This window comes from Mytilus galloprovincialis, chromosome 11, assembly GCF_965363235.1.
Source record: "Mytilus galloprovincialis chromosome 11, xbMytGall1.hap1.1, whole genome shotgun sequence".
Classification (NCBI taxonomy): domain Eukaryota; kingdom Metazoa; phylum Mollusca; class Bivalvia; order Mytilida; family Mytilidae; genus Mytilus; species Mytilus galloprovincialis.
In genome coordinates this window covers 7,220,118-7,238,693 of record NC_134848.1, presented here as the reverse complement: position 1 = coordinate 7,238,693, position 18,576 = coordinate 7,220,118, and the positions used below count along the sequence as shown (strand labels likewise).

The window sequence follows — 18,576 nt, the reverse complement described above, 5'->3', positions numbered from 1 at the left end:
ATGCAAACTCTGTAATGAGGAAATAGAAGATGAGATGCATTTTCTTTTAACATGTAAAACTCTGGATAATGTTAGAAATCCCTTTCTAAGCAAAATATATAGTAAAAATAAAAATATTTCAAAACTTGATAACAAATCTCTTTTTATTTGGCTAATGGGAAATGAAGATAAAAACATTTTGATAATAATTTGTCAGTTATTAGAGGTTTTAAATATAAATAGAAATACAATATTAAATTAGATTTTCTCTATATAAAATTATGTATGATCAAATATGCATTTACATAAGTTATTTCTTTTACATTTGATAAATTATTAGTATATACTACGAGGTGTGCTGTCCAATAAAGGGACCAGAGTAACAGACTATTGGTCATATTGTATTATATATGTTTATTATTTACAAATTGCCTACTTCATTTTCTTTAATATTATATCAATCAACTAAATCAAAATCAATCATATTATGTTTAACCTATTTTGAATTTACTTTACATTATGTTTGAAAATTGTATTATAATTATTCTGCTCATTCTGGGCGCCGTGATTGGCAAATAAAATATTTGTTTGTTTTTGTAATAGATCATTACCTTTCAGAACCAGGGGTAAACCTTGGTTTGATTTTGTAAGTGGAAATCTTAATCTATGAAAAAATTCCATTTGCCAAACTTGTCTTTTAAAAAAAAACTTTGACATGAACATATCTGAGGGGAGATAGGAGGGGTCCTGATCCCGAAATACCGGGCTTAAAATAATGAAATCCTGAGGTCCCGAAAATTTGAATAAAGAATTACCCGATCCTGTAGTCCCGATACAGGTCCTATCCCCCTCATATCAGATAAGTATCTTTTGTATAAGTGTGGACATGGCTATTTAAAATATTACTTGATTTTTGATTGACACAAAAATAATTAAATTAAATCTACATAATGTACTAGAAATGCAGAACATAATATTGTCAAAAAAATACAATCCTTATTAATGCCGAGTCATTCTTACACTTACATGTAACTAGTATATTACTTGTTATGGTGGTTCACTCTGCATTCAGAAGGTCACTTCCATATTGATTGAAGTTACCTTCCTTCCAGGCTTGTGACTGGCAAGATTTTACATATCTTGGCTGCATTCCCCACCCACCACCACATTGCAAATTTTAGTCCAAAAGAAACTTTTTTTTATACCTATCATTAACAAAATTGCTGTGTAATAATTAGTTAGGTTTCCATTTTAAACCCATATTAGCTGCCCAACTTATTTTTTTTTATTTAATAGGTACATTTAGAAACTATAATCAGTTTAAAATTGCTTGTTAGTTTTAATAAATTAAATGTCTGTCATTATTCATTTTTTGTTATTTAAAGAAGTTTGTTTACACAAATTAAAGACATTCATATTTTCTTACAAAGAAATTAACTTATTCATACATTTATTATGTTTATCATTTATTTGGTTTATAAATTTTAAATTATTTAAATAACTTTTATCCAAGGAGAGAGAAAAACAAGTTTTATTTATTATTGGAACTTCCTAAACATTTTTTAACGGTGCTGAACTTGGACTTGTGAAATATTGCAATTCAGAATATGGCATGAAATATTAATGAAACATCATGAACATGGAGAAATTAATTACACAGCAAGAAAACCCTTAAATGCCATTTAGATCTTCTCTGAAACCACTTTGTTTATTACTTCTTCTCTGAAACCACTGTTTTTATTGCACCTTTGAAACAAAACAAATTAAAAATTCCAATAAAATCGGGATTTTTTTTTATTACCTTGCCAGTCATTATGATTTTATTGTTGGCCCTTTTATGCTATTTTGGTACTTTGAATTATATAATAACTTTTCCCATCTTTATGTACATTGAATATTAGATAATTAGTTAACTTTATTCTTTAAATGAGGAAATTTGTAATGCACTCAAAAACTAACTGTACAAATTTAATTACCTTTTAACTTATTAATGATTATAAACATTAAAATTAGTTAGGAAAAGCTAGAAATTTAACAGAATATTTATGAAGTCCTAGATGAAAAATTAAAATATTTAAGACGCCACATCAATCCAATGTCTTTGTATCTATAAAATGCTATATCCAGTTTTGTTGGTCATATCCAGTATATGTATAGTATATGGTGCTCATATCTAGTATATAGTGATCGTATCCAGTAAATTGTTGTCATATCCAGTAAATTGTTGTCAAATCCAGTAAATTGTTGTCATATCCAGTTAATTGTTGTCAAATCCAGTTAATTGTTGTCATATCCAGTATGATGTGATCGTTTCCAGTAAATTGCTGTGATATCTGATGTATCAACCCTATAAATCCTTTCATATCATCCATCTTTTCAACAGATAAATTTTAAAAAGGGGGTCGGGATTCAGTTCCTCAAAATAAAATCAAGATCTATTAATTATATATATAAGTAATGATTTATTGCTGCTGTTGAAGACCAGTCTGGGTTTTTGATCTAATAAAAGGACAGCAGTTAAATAACTGATTGTTGTTAGATTTACACTCTGTGTTGAAGGCCGTACTTTGACCTATATACATGTAATGGTTTAATTTAACTAATTGTGACTTCTGTGAGGGTCTAATTGCCACATCTTCTTATATCTACATATTAGCGGGTATATTCTAAAATATGTAAATGTTTTTCATACATTATCATAAGTACAGTATAGTGGACTAAACAGTTAGAAGTTCCACTCATTGTAAAAGACAGTACTGTGATCTTTTGTTCACATTATTTTTCTTTTCATCATGTTCTTGCATAACTTAAGGGAATTGTTTTCTCATTTATAAGCAATTATACCTCAATAAGGAGAAGGATTTGTAATTTAACTGATGTTCCCTGTCCTTTTAAAATTTTCTTTTATAGTTATTCTTTCGGAAATAATCACAATCATTATAGTATTTACTGCTTTTTCAATTTAAAAAATTATATATCAAAGGATGATATGAAGGATTTACAATTGGGCCGTTCAATTTCTTGTACTTGTCATACATAAGAAGTGCGGTACATGGTATCTGCTGTGCAGTGCTATAAATTGTCTCCTGCTTAGTGCTGTAAATTTATCTTTATGAAGATCAGATGTAATGATGATTTCTTCTTGCATAGTTATCATAACTTATCAACCATTCAGTACCTCTATTCAACATTGGCTAATTTCACTCCGAGTATCATTATCTAGAGTTTGGAAATGCAATCATTTCTAAAACAAGAGTAGACTACTCAAAAGTCCAAAACTTAGCAATTTCTAAGTGGAGTGTACATGTAGTTAAAGTTTGGCGATGCAATCATCACCTAAGTTTAAGATTGATACTGATAATACCTGTGGAGATTCCCACCCTGACCATCAGCATCTTTCTTGTACATGTACATCTCCAGACTTTAAATCACATGTTATTTCTAAGTGGAGTGTAGTTCAAGTTTGGCGATGCAATCATCACCTAAGTTTAAGATTGATACTGATAATACCTGTGGAAGGTCCCACCCTGACCATCAGCATCTTTGTTGTACATATACATCTCCAGACTTTAAATCACGTGTTGAATTTTGTACAATTGAACTGCAAATTATGACAATTATGTTCCATATAAAATTATCTTTGCCTTTGGTTGTTGTTTAATTATCTTTGGCATTGTTTCTTGGTGAATTATCCGCCTTTGGTTCTTGGTGTTGAAAGTTATCCGGTATTTTCCAAATCAAATGTCAGTATAATCATTTGTTGTAATTCAATCAATAGGAAATTTTCTCAAGTTATTTTAAATCAATCAATCAAAGTGTTATGTAATGATTTTTCAGCTTCCTTAATGTTGTCTGCAGAGGAATATACTACTTCTAATCAGGTCACAAAATAATAATCAAAGTTTTAAGTCAGTAAAATTTGAAAAGGATTAAAATCAATCAATCAATAGAAGAATTATTATTTTATTAACCAGTATCCTGTGTTCTTTTGTTGAATTTGAACTTCAGCCAATGTGTTATATCCATCAATCAATCATGTTATCATTGATGTCATTTCTCCATCAATCTTAGGTTATCAATCGTATAATCCTTAGTTATCAATCATATCAATCATGTTATTAATCATATCATTTATCAATTAATAATGTAATCATTGCTGCCATTTACACTGTACAAAATGTATATTTATCAGTCAAAATGGTCTTTTATCAATCAATCTAAAGTTATCGATCATTGAAACTTATTTTCGATCAGTTGTGTTATCATTGATATTTATCAATCAATCATGTTATCAATAATGTTGTCTATTCATGAATTTAATCTTTAAATATCAATCAATCATTTTGCACTTAATGTGGTCTGATTTAAGTTAAATTTAATAAAAATTAACAATCAATTCTGCTTCATTAAATTTTCTCTGATCAGAAGTAATACACTCCCCAGTGGTCTAGTAATTTTTGTGCAATCTTCAAGTCAGCGTTTTCCTTTTCCATGTTTTCATGCATCTCAGAGTTGTTTAATTTATTTTTCAGTTCGTGGTACTTGGCGCTGATGTCTATCTGGAGTTTGGAAAACAATTTGTCATACTTCATCGAGAAGGGTGCATGACTTGGATGGTTTTGCACGAGTCCTTTATATTTGATGCACTCTAACACTTCTGGTGTTTTTCTGAGCAACTGCACAGCAAGATCCAACGGTGTCTTTTTTCCACTAGATGGTTCTGAAAGATTAGTAAAATTAAATATTTTAAAGAAAAATGTTAAAAACGTATATAATCTGAAAATGTACGTCAAAATCACTTATGAAAAATTAAAGATTTATTATTATATAGCTTTAATAGAGACACCACCAAACAAAAAGAAAAAAAATATATAATCTGAGGTACAATATAAAAGGTCAGCACTGAATGTCTATCAATAATCTAAATGATAATGCCCTTCTTTAAACCGCTTTTAAGAAGTGGGGATATACTGTTGTACCTCTTTCTGTCCGACAGTCCGTCCGTCCGTCCCATGAAAAATTTCGTCACATTTTTCTCAGGAACTACTATACAAGAATTTCTGATATTTGGTTTCAGGGTTTATATACATTTCTGTAAGTGACATATATAAAACCCTGTCTGAAACCAAATGACTGGTTTGTTAATGCGTTTTCATTTTCATCACTCATTTTCACTCAGCAACTTCCTGTTTATCAAAATACTTGGGAGCGGGGTATCACATGTGAGCAGTAGTTTGCAGTTTCACATGTATTTAAGAGTATTAAATCCTTACCAGTATTTCCCTGGCTGGTCACAAAAAGTTTCCGTTTTGCAGTCAATTTCGTAGCATGAACTGGCTTCATCTCTGTCTTTTCTTTTTGATGGTCACTTGTTTTTAAAATGGCTTTCACATCTGGAAGAAAATTTTAAATTAAAGAAAACAAAATTATTACCTGTATTAAAAATCGCACTTCTGTTTAAGGAAACTATTATCAGGAGCCATAATTTTAAACCATAAAACACTGAATATTCTTATAATAGTTATAAGTGGCTGTCTATTTATGCTAGCAAAAAGTACATAGAAAATAAATGTTATACCTTTTACAGGTTCTAAAATGTTACAGGCTAATTTTCCCCTTCTGTTTTCAGCTTCCTTTTTGATATTGATAAAATATAATCTCCTAATTTCTTTATCTACATGTATACTTTCTATAGTTTTCTTCGGTTCTTTGTTGGAAAGTTTGGCATCTGAAACAATCCATTACAATGTGTTGGTTAAAATTTACTTCATAATACATGTAATAAAATAATATGGAAAAAAAATCATTTATTCATTAGAAATAAATTATATTATATTCACTGAGCTGCTGAAGCAAACACATTAAAAATTTGTAGAGTTATCTCCATTAGCAATTAACTATTATCCATTCAATTTTCCTTAGAATACAAAGATGCAATTCTTATCACAGATTCAACAGAATAACTTGCCTTGTACACCAACTGGAGTGAATTCTATAACTGGTTCTGCTTCAAACACTTGTATAATGGAGTCCTGATGCACACATCTTTCAGAATGTACTGTTCAATGATATTTGTTAAATTGCATAAATTGGTGAAATGAAGATAATTATAGAATTGTTATTTGGTTTTTTTTTCTTAATAAAAGATAATCTTACTTGTACCATTTCAGAAAGTAATCAAGACAGAATCCAATGTGAAAGAAAAAGTACTAATTGTTCAATTTGAAAAGTATTTGGTATACTACAACTCTATTATTTTTTTGCAGTGAAATAAAACTTACCATGGTCTCCACAAGAAGAGATAATCTGAATTCTCTGTTCTGAGCTCTTTGTCCATACTGGATCAGCTACTATAATGGAGATAAGTATCTTTAAAGGTTTATTAATAACAATAAAAATAGATCAATCTGTACAGCTGAAACTTTGAGAGGATTAAAACAATAAAAATCAAAAGATATCATAATCTTAGTAGAGTAAATTTTGCATATCAGACATACATTAGACTCCTCTGCAACAGTCAAATAATTATATTGTTTTCAGATCAATTTAGAAAGTACAAAAGTATTGTATTAGTCAGATTTGCAATCTCTTCACATTCTTCCAATGATTGTATATACAAAAATATTATTTTTTTTAAAAACGTTTAAGTATACATTGTAACTTTGTTTTTAATAGAAAAAACATACTTAAGTTACATCAGGTGTACAGATGGGTAAATTTGTTCCTAATACAAAACTAGGTAGCTCAGATGGAAGAGCAACTCAACAAAGTTGAGGAGGTTTCAGGTTCAAATCCTGGCCTAGTATTTATCCTTGTCCATTATTGCAGTATATTTGCTATCAGTATAAATTTGTAAGTATAGGATTAAAACAATGTTTGTTAACCTTCCTGGTATATACATGTACAAAACTTACCAAAAGCATGATGAACTTCAGCTGTCAGTGTGACTGTATTCTTGCCACTTTCTTGTATAGGTGGGCAGTTGTTCTGCTCTGAAATGTTAATGCACCTATTTTAAATTTATGTTTCTGTGTTTTCAATGGAAAACTTTTGTTATTAATCTATAAAGTACAATATTTGTGTGCACAGTTGTCAACATATGAATGGTTCAACCAATTCTCTTAAATTCAAATATGCTGTTTAGCTTTTCAAGTTCTGCAGTTGTGCATGATTCATGTATTTAAAAGATTAAAATGTGATGCAATTTAAATAAATTCCAATAAATGTAAAAAGAAAAAAACAGAAAGATTTTTTACCAAATTTATTTGTGTCAAAAAACTCTGTTGTGTCAAAAATTTGATCACATTCGAAATTTAGACAGAATGATGCAAAAAATAGTGTGTCAAAATTGATCCCAACAGTTCAGGGTTCAATCTCTGGGGTAGTACGTCCGTGTACATTTACGCCAAACATTTTTCATTTTAAAATGAAAAATAAATTTTCAAATTACTCTGAAAATTTTAAATGTAGTCGGTTAGAAAAATGTAACAAAAATCTATTCAAATCACTTTCGAAAAAACCAATTTCTCTATAAGATTTGAAATTTGTTATTCTCATGAAATTACATTTTTGATTTTACGAAGACATTAAAACAAATAACAATAAGTTTGTGTTAAAAATGATTTTATTTTGTCAAAAGTTTTAATATATTTAAACATTTGCATTTGCTTGCTTTAGCAAACAAAACATATTTCAATCTCATTCTTAAAAGCAAATATTGAAAATACTGACCTTTAGTATTTTTCAATTTAGTTTACAATATTGAAAAATGAAAAATGCTCTAACGTGGAGCATTTTTCAATTTGACTTACAATATTGAAAAATGAAAAATGCTCTAGCGTGGAGCATTTTTCAATTGGACTTACAATATTGAAAAATGAAAAATGCTCTAGCGTGGAGCATTTTTCAATTTGACTTCAAATATTGAAAAATGAAAAATGCTCCAACGCGGAGCATTTTTCAATTTGACGTTTGAAAATGAAAAATGAAAAATGATTCAATTTCTCATTTTTCATTTTACTGTGCAATATTCAAATTTGAAAAATGTTCATTATTTAAATGTTTAATAATGAGAACGAAATGTAATTTGTTTCAATATAGGCGCTTCGAATGTTTCAATTGTTGACACTTTTTATTAAATGTTTTACTATTTCCGTTCTCTTCTTTCTTGTTTTAAGTCAATATATCTTAAAGATCTTATTAAGGTGTGTGTCACTGTGTGTGTGAACTATGTGTGGTATCAACAAATTCCCAACAAGAATGTTACACTGACAAGTACGATAATGACCACAAAAAAAATCATTCTTTCTTTTATATTTATATACCTAGTCGTCTTTGTAGATACGTCATCTTTCGATCTAACAATCTGTCATTCATTGTATATCTATCTGTCTATCTATCTGAATTTTGTTTTTCTTTGTCATTTCTATCTTTGAATTGTCGGGGTCGAAATCTTTAATTCAGTTCTCTCGAAGTGAAAAAGTCTCTTGCTCACATACATGTACATGTTGTAAGAATGGTAGAACTTTTAGACCATTGATGTTTGATTCAACAAATGATACTTGACGGAAGAACACACACAGACATTTCTCAACACTTGACTTCTATAGGAATCAAGCATGCATCAGCGCGAACAATAAGTCGTTTTTTGTTCTGAAAATGGAATAACTAGCCGATGAGGAGTAGACGAAGGAGTTTTAAACCATATCTTGGCTGAATGTGTCAAACATGTTAGGAAAGAAGGGAAAATATTATAATATTAGATAGTGTCCATGTCAGTTTCTGTACATGCTCAAGGAGCAGGGTTCGCGGGTGGGGATGGATGGGTGTAGATGTTATATTATTCTGATCACTTCGCTAGTATTTGTCTTCAAATTTGTATTTTTCTGCATTGTATATCATTTCCTAATTTTGAATCTGTTTAATACAAACTTGTTTTTCCCAAGCTTATAATCTTCACAATTCTCGCAGAATATCAAATAAGCAGTATCTTATAAAAGAAAATATGAACTTAGCTTGCATGCATGTAGGTGTGGTAAATGTATATTTCGAAGGATGAATGACTTTTTATATTTGCTTTTACCGAAGCAAAATGTAGTATTATGTGAATAGTATTTCAACAAACATAAAACAGTTCCTATGAGCTTCTGTTTTATGTACATTCTATTACTTTTAATTCAATATGATTTTACATCTTTAATATATGAAAGCAAAACAAGTATTATAGGACAAATATGTCGACACAAAAAATGGGTCTCAGTCAGTAACAATATTCTTTTGAAATAAAAGAAAGTAAAAAAAACCAACCAGATCGACACTGTTCGACACACACGTATTCACAGCCATATGCATCATGTACATGGAACATATTCTAGTACATTGTAGTTACATTTAAAACATGGTGTGCGCACAGTGTGTGTGGGCCGGACCCACAAACGGTCGGAAAATGATGACAGGCCATTTATCAAGCAAAGGAATCAACGTGTCTGAGGCTAGAATTGGTAAAGCATTAGCGACAGCAAAACGCAGTGGCGGGTCAAGAACTTTCATAAGGGGGAGGGGGGGGCTGACTAACCTACAGGGGGGAGGACTCCAGTCATGCTTTAGTGATTCGCTATATGATTAATCAAATTTTCCCCACAAAAGGGGGGCACCAACGGAAATACATAGTGTTTCAACTTCTGCAATGATGACAGCGTATAATTCACATGGTTGACGCTACACAAAGTAAAGAAGTAAGGGACGCTATTAAAAGTTCAATGTAGGATAAAAAAACATAGTTTTTTAACTGACACCCCCCTTTTTTTCTAAATTTAATTTGAGAAAAATTTATTGTAAAATATGGAAATATGTAAAATCGATTTTTGATAAACCAAACTCGCAACAATTTTACAACCCCTCCCCCTCTCCCACCCCAAACTATTTGATTGAAGTTTTTCATCCTACATTCCTTCTGCTTTTGTGACTGTTACCATGATCGGTCATGGATTTTGCGTTTTATTCGGGACATAAAACATCTCTTTTGAATAGCCTTAATTTTTGTTTGCTAGTCAAAAGAAAGGTAAATAAAAAGTTAATGTTGAATAGATAAATCTTTTGTCAATGTACAAGTTGTGTGTGTGTGTGTAAAACTCGTCTTCTATCGAGTCATGTCGCTTTTTTCTTATATATCATTATCTTGGTAGCGTTTTTTACTACTCCCAAATAGCATGACAGAGACTTGAACCCTACTAATATTCTAGTAACTTTCTTTTACTGTACCTGCCTACTAGTATCCCAAGCTATCGATTTGTATATTTGTATGAATGTATTACAGTTGTTGTCCTTTGTCCAATTTGTTGTCATCTATAACTTATTTTTACATCGTTTTATTAAAATCTTTTTTTTTTCGTTTCTTTTATTGTTTCGATTTTTGGGTTTGGTCGTGCTAATTTCCTATAATAATGATGATAACAAACTAAAAGTTATATTTAGTTTATTTCGCTTCGTCTACCTATTTTTTGTTTAGCAACCAACAGTCAATCAATCCAGCACTTAATTTTTGTTACAAATGTACATAATGGTCCTTTCATATTTTTTTTACAATTATCATTTTTCTGCAGGGAACTATGTTTTGGAATATTGTTTCATATCATTTTGTGATACGCTTACGGAAACATGATTGTGCAAGGTTTAACTTAATGTAAATGGCAGAAAGTTGATAAACTTGGTAGCATAGCTTTCATTTCTCTCCTTTTTATGTAACAATATATGGAACTTTAACCACTGTAGGGTAAAATAAACTGTTTCATACTTTTTACTTTCCCCTCAATTATAAATAAAATAAAACCCTTTCCTTTCTGTTGTCAGAATAGGAACGAGAATTTGACAAAGAGACAGCAACCCGACCAAAAAACAAAAGCAGCCCAAGGCCATTAGTGGGTCTTCAATACAGCGAGAAAATCGGGAACATGGTGGACCCTTTACACAAATGTGTACTAGTTCATCGAAAATGGACGTCACATTAAATTCCGAAACATGTTAATAAAATTAAATAAAAAAAACTTACAAACAAAACGAACTTATAAGGCTACCAGTTTTTTCTTTTTTTATTTATTATACGTTTCTTCGGTATTATGTTCATTGAGATTTTTTTAATTTGGGACCTTGGGATTTCATGTTTTTTAAGCCCGGGATTTCGGAATCAGGAACCCCCCGACCCCCCTCAACATGTTATCAATGGTTGGTAAAGAAGGCGAGAGACTTCAGCGTGTGCACTCTTGTCATAATTTGAAAATTTTTAAATAATTTGATTAAAACATTTACCGATATTGCCTCTTTGTTGATACTATTATTTTTTGTGTAGCTCGTCCGCTCCCATTTTATATTCGTTATGTAAACAGAAAGTCACAACTGTTTTGTTTTTTTACAAGGATCACGCAACTTTAATCCTGTTCCATACCATGCTGATAATTTTGGGCATAAAATCCATCTTGATTAAAATGAATCTTGCAAGTAGCCCTCGGAATATATAGAGGGGTGGTGTTGAGGTTACAAAAAAGGGGATGTTGGATATAGGATTATAAAAATCAAGGGGACATAAAAGGTGGGTCTGGAAAACAACAATTTTTTTTTTTAGGAAAAGGCGCACACCGCGTCAATAAGATTGTTGTGTTGTTTACTGTTTTTTGGAGGGGGAGGAGGGGCGGGCATTATGGGAAGATCTCCCGTCTCTGACTCAAAAAATGGATAATTTAATGTCAAGGGTTTTATAATTCTCCCTGACAGCTTCAGACAAAATAATTTTGTATCTCCTATCTTTTTAAATAGACAATACCCTTTTCTAAAATTGAGAATGGAAATGGGGAATGTGTCAAAGAGACAACAACCCGACAATAGAACAGACAACATCAGAAGGTCACCAATAGGTGTTCAATGCAGCGAGAAACTTCCGCATCCGGAGGCGTCCTTCAGCTTGCCCCTAAACAAATATATATACTAGTTTATTGATAATGGACTTCATGCTAAACAAATTAAACACAAAAAAATAAAATTAAAAATAATCCAAGACTAACAAAGGCCAGAGGATCCTGACTTGGTACAGGCGAAAAAATACGGTGGGGGTAAAACATGTTTTTGAGATCTAAACCCTCCCCCTATACCTCTGACCAATGTAGAAAAGTAAACGCATAACCATACGCAAAGTAAAATTCAGTTCAAGAGAAGTCCGAGTCCGATGTCAGAAGAGGTAAAAAAAGAAAATAAACAAAATGAAAATAATACATAAATAACTACAGACTACTAGCAGTTACTGACATGCCAGCTCCAAACCTCAATTAAACTGATTGAAAGAGTATGTCTGCATCATGGGAATACCAGGCAACTTCCGTTAGGGGTTCAGTATTATTCATATAAAATATTTAAGAGATAAACATAACCCGTGTCATTTCAACAAATGGTTTTGTAATAAATGTGTTTAATTTCGATGTAAAGACCCTATAAGTGAATCAATATTAAAGCCAAAATATGAAAACTTGAATGACCTGACAACCGTATCGTAACTATATCCCTTCTTAATAAGTCTGTTTAAAGGTCTTGTTATCTTTTAATGTTCCTTGTTGTCGTTTGTTGATGTGATTCATTAGTGTTTCTCGTTCTGTATATATATTAGACCGTTGTTTTTCCCATTTGAATAGTTTTACACTAGTCATTTTGGGACACTTTATAGCTTTTGTTTGGTGTGAACCAAGACTCTGTGTTGAAAACCGTACTTTGACCTATTATGGTTTTTATTTAAAAAATTGTGACTTAGAAGGCGAGCTGTGTCATTGGCACTCATACCACATCCTCTTATATCTAGAGAAACGTAAACAAGCTTCACATTTGAAGTTCAATTCTAACTGAAATACCACCTTACGTTCATTCCAAATAATAGAGAAATCTGTCTCGAAATGAACAAAGTGATCAGCAATATCAGTCTCAAACCTATTTTGACTATACATTTACCAAATAAACCATACAATAAAAATAAAAGACCACAGGATCAATTAAACACTTAAATTTTCAAAACTTGTCTCCTAGAGACAGTCGTATCTAATTCCACCAAGCACTGACTCAAATGTCTGCTTCTGTTTTTATACGACCGTCAAAATTTTGACGGAACGTATTATGGTATAAAAATGTCCGGTGTCCGTCCGTCCGTCCGTCTGTCTGTCTGTTCGTATGTCTGTCCGGCGTAAACATGTCGCACCGTAACTTAAGAATGACTTATCCAAATTTCATGAAACTTAATATAGTTGTTTCTTATGATGGTCAAATGATCTGTATACTTTTTGGTGAAAATAAGATTTAAACTTTTTGAGTTACAGCACTTTGTAACTAAAACAGGGGTGTGTTTTTTTCACATGTCGCACCGTATCTCAAAAACGATTCTTAATTATGGCTTAAAACTTTAAACACTTCTTAGTTATATTAATCTTAATATCTGTATACTTTTTGGTAATGATTCAAAATTTCATTTTTGAGTTATTGAGTATTTTGTAAAAAAGGGGGAGGGGATTTTTACATGTCGCACCATATCTCAAAAACCATTTATGATTATTGCTTAAAACTTTACACATATCTTTGTTATATTAATGTAAAGATCTGTATACTTTTTGGTGATGATTCAAAATTTCATTTTTGAGTTATTGAGTATTTTGTAAAAAAGGGGGAGGGTTTTTTTACATGTCGTGCCGTATCTCAAAAACAATTTATGATTATTGCTGAAAACTTTACACAAGTCTTTGTTATATTAATCTAAAGATCTGTATACTTTTTGGTTTGATTTAAAATTTTATTTAAAAAAAAAAATAGGGTGGGGGATTTCACATGTCCCACCTTGTCTCAAAAACAATATATGGTTATTGCTTTAAACTTTTTCAGAAACTATTTATGATTATTGCATAAAACTTCCACACAAGACGTCGGGCGTATCATGCGCTCATAGCGCAGCTGTTTATTCCAAAATAATGTATTTCAGTTAAAAACAGAAAAAAATTCTGTAAAATTCAACATCAACCTCGCGGGACCAAAATTTAGCATGGGTTATTCTGATTGAGATGCGGAGATGTGGACCACAGCTTGTTCTAGTTGTAAACAGAGACGATAGATGTCAAATGTTAAAGCAATTGGTATCTAAATAGCTAAGTAAATACCAACCAAAAAAAAAAAAAACATAAAAAAATATAAAATTAATTTTTATCTAGTTAAGAAATGGAGCATTCAATGACTTCCAAAAGAAGCCGTATTTAGAAGGAATATGGCATATTCATCAACCTTATACAGGGAGACTGGGAAAAGAACAGCTTTCCTAGGTGTTGTTTTTATATTTACACCTTTTCTAGGTTGTCAACGAGGGTATCACCATACCCGTAGCCAGTGCATGAAAGTACGAAATTTTATGTTAATAAAATTTCCTGTTACAATATTTTTTATTTACTTTTCATTCAGGAATAACTCTCTCGGCTTCGGTTACACTATTCTGTCGTTGAGTGCTTTATAGGGAATATTGTAATTGCTTTCAGCTATGCATAATTCTTTGTAAGGCCACAACTAATACGTGTTATCAGTGGCGGATGCAGGAATTTTCGAAAGGGGGGGTGCTAGCCCAGGGCAAAGGGGGGGTGCAGGGGGGGTGCAAACATATGTCCCGATTCAAATGCATTGATCGGCCAAAATAAAGGGGGGGTGCGGACCCCCGGAACCCCCCCTCTGGATCCGCCACTGGTGTTATGAAGAACGGGCATGATTATGCTTTGATCAATATAGAAGCATGTTGCTCGGATCTTAAATAATTAATGTACATTAACTTTTTAAAGAAGTTTACAAATGTTTTGCAACGATGCAAATACTAATCTTGGGAGTAAAAATAAATATCTCTATCAATGAATTCAACATACCAATATCTATTTCATTTAACAAATATATAGAAAATACTTAGTTAACCTGAATGTAGAAAACAAAATAGGGAAATATAAAATTCATGGTTTTAAACAAGGAAAATAACAATTGCATAATAATCCTGCGCCACATCCCACAATTTTGCTTGTGCGTTGTTGTTCTATCTTTTCGGGGTTAGGTAATAAATGTGTATTTACGGGTTCACGCATACACACATGTGTATTATATTTAAAGCCTAAAAACAAAATTTCTAAAGTGTAAACAATGAATGAAAAAATAATTTGATTATCTATTTTCCAATATCTTTTATATCAATTTCTTAATCCTTTTTAGAGCATTTTTCATTTTGTCACACGATTGCAAAAATTGAAAAATGCTACACACAAAAACATTTTCATTTTTGAGAAAATTTTCTAAAAATGAAAATTCAACCCAAATGGGGCATTTCCATTTTTCAATATTTCAAGGCAAATTGAAAAATGCTCCACGTTGGAGCATTTTTCATTTTTCAAATTTGAAAGACAAATTGAAAAATGCTCCACAATGGAGCATTTTTCATTTTTCAATTTTTAAAGTAAAATTGAAAAATGCTCCACGTTAGAGCATTTTTCATTTTTCAATTTTTTAAGGCAAATTGAAAAATGCTTAAGTTAGCAATTTCAATATTGTGATTTTAAGAAGGAGATTGAAATTTGTTTTTTTTTCGAAAACTATCAAATTCAAATGTTTTAATTTATTCAAAATGTTGATCATATGAAGTTTTTTTTAACGCAAACTTATCATTACTTTTTATATTATCCTCTTGTAATCAAATAATGTAATCTCATGAAAATAACAAATTTCAAATTTCATAACGAAAGTGAATTTTAAGAAGTGACTTTATCAAATTTTTGTTACATTTATCAAACAAATTAACTTTAAAATTTGTAGAGTATTTTGCAAAATCTATATTTCAGTTTAAAATGAAAAATGTTTGGCGTAAATATACACGGTCTGTAGTAGCAGGCTGGGCTCAGCAAATCATTGTATTCTAAAAAATTAAAAAAGGAAGTATTGAGTCTAATTTTGTACAATTGATTTAATAACTATTTTATTCCAGATTTCAGTAGGTTGATTAAGTGAAACTACTGAAATAGTTGAAAAAAATTAAATTCCACCATTTTTCTGCTGATTTTATGTTTCCATGGCAATAAATGTATACATGAATTGTTATCTAATATCTATTTCAGTAGATACCTGGCAATATATCACTGAGAATTGATGTTTGTTCCTCCTGATTGCTGCAGCTTTCCTGGTCATAAGGAATTAATGCAGGTTCTTCAACTTCCTGTTCATTATCTGGATGGAAAAAAACAACTTAAAACTGGTAAAAACAAACTTTTATGTTAAGGTTCTTAGTCGGCAACCAAGTTTTGACACAAATCAAAAACCTATTTAATAATTAGAAAATGAAACGTTTTACCAATGAATTCCATTCATGTTTGAGGAAGTCATGTTTGTTAGTCATGAACAATAACATGCATATTATCACATTTTTCTATTCAGTTGGTTATCCCCAGGACTAGTCTACTCTTAAAGGAGGGTATTTTACCAGACATAATAATGAATAATGACTTTGTGGTTCAGCTAGCAAGCAAGCTAACCAAACATATTACCTTTACCTGCACATTCAATACATTTGGCTGTAATTTAGAAATTTGATAAACATATTGATTTAGCTGTGAGTTCTTTAAATTACAAGGTAAGGAACAAATTTCACCAACCCAGTACTTATTTCACAAGGTAAAGTGTGCAACTTACTAAATTGAGATGGAACAAATTATATAGAAATTGTCTGCGAAAAAAGTTCTCCCAGGACATATTTCCTGTGTTATAAGTTCCCCTGGAACTTTTTTCACAAGAACAAATTTTGGCTCACATTTATCTCACTTTCATGTTTCCTTACACAGTGATTTCATAGAAAACTTTGACAGAGTGAAATATAGACTACTGTTCTCATACAGATTTTAAGTGTGTTGTTTCAATTCACTCCAGTCTCTTACATGTCTTATCCATGGTTATAGTTTATTCTTATGTTTATAAATTACCTTGAATGATTGGTTCCTGTGTTGTGGAGAGGTCACCCAATATGATATCTGAAAAAATGGAGGCAGATCGAATATTTTTTCACTTAAAAAATAACACAAGCAATCATGAAAAGAATGAACAACAGAACATGTTTATTACTTAGTTCAGTGTTGAAGAACTTTACCAAATATGCTTTTTAGCTCACCTGGCCCGAAGGGCCAAGTGAGCTATTCCCATCACTTTGCGTCCGGCGTCCGTCGTCGTTAACTTTTACAAAAATCTTCTCCTCTGAAACTACTGGGCCAAATCAAACCAAACTTGGCCACAATCATCATTGGGGTATCTAGTTTAAAAAAATGTGTGGCGTGACCCGGTCAACCAACCAAGATGGCCGCCACGGCTAAAAGTAGAACATAGGGGTAAAATGCAGTTTTTGGCTTATAACTCAAAAACCAAAGCATTTAGAGCAAATCTGACATGAAATAAAAATGTTTATCCGGTCAAGATCTATCTGCCCTGAAATTTTCAGATGAATCGGTCAATCGGTTGTTGGGTTGCTGCCCCTGAATTGGTAATTTTGAGGAAATTTTGCTGTTTTTGGTTATTATCTTGAATATTATTATAGATAGAGGTAAACTGTAAACAGCAATAATGTTCAGCAAAGTAAGATCTACAAATAAGTCAACATGACCAAAATGGTCAGTTGACCCGTTTAGGAGTTATTGCCCTTTATAGTCAATTTTTAACCATTTTTCGTTAATTAAAGTAATCTTTTACAAAAATCTTCTGCTCTGAAACTACTGGGCCAAATTAATCCAAACTTGGCCACAATCATCTTTGGGGTATCTAGTTTAAAAAATGTGTGGCATGACCTGGTCAACCAACCAAGATGGCCGCCACGGCTAAAAATAGAACAAAGGGGTAAAATGCAGTTTTTGGCTTATAACTCAAAAACCAAAGCATTTTGAGGAAATCTGACATGGGATAAAAATGTTTATCAGGTCAAGATCTATCTGCCCTGAAATTTTCAGATGAATCGGTCAATCGGTTGTTGGGTTGCTGCCCCTGAATTGGTAATTTTGAGGAAATTTTGCTGTTTTTGGTTATTATCTTGAATATTATTATAGATAGAGATAAACTGTAAACAGCAATAATGTTCAGCAAAGTAAGATCTACAAATAAGTCAACATGACCAAAATGGTAAGTTGACCCGTTTAGGAGTTATTGCCCTTTATAGTCAATTTTTAACCATTTTTCGTAAATTAAAGTAATCTTTTACAAAAATCTTCTCCTCTGAAACTACTGGGCCAAATTAATCCAAACTTGGCCACAATCATCTTTAGGGTATCTAGTTTAAAAAATGTGTGGCATGACCTGGTCAACCAACCAAGATGGCCGCCACCGCTAAAAATAGAACATTGGGGTAAAATGCAGTTTTTGGCTTATAACTCAAAAACCAAAGCATTTTGAGGAAATCTGACATGGGAATAAAAATGTTTATCAGGTCAAGATCTATCTGCCCTGAAATTTTCAGATGAATCGGTCAATCGGTTGTTGGGTTGCTGCCCCTGAGTTGGTAATTTTGAGGAAATTTTGCTGTTTTTGGTTATT

The 18,576-nt window shown here is 31.5% G+C and overlaps 1 long non-coding RNA gene across 1 annotated transcript; it reads right to left on the bottom strand.

Annotated features, from left to right (window-relative positions):
* Positions 1-6,260: 6,260 nt before the first annotated feature.
* On the bottom strand, positions 6,261-17,034 carry LOC143051573 (uncharacterized). Its single transcript, XR_012970843.1, has 4 exons — positions 16,986-17,034; positions 16,135-16,236; positions 6,894-6,971; positions 6,261-6,329 (listed from the first exon to the last, which is right to left on the bottom strand). It is a non-coding gene; the product is annotated as an uncharacterized LOC143051573 (long non-coding RNA).
* Positions 17,035-18,576: the final 1,542 nt, after the last annotated feature.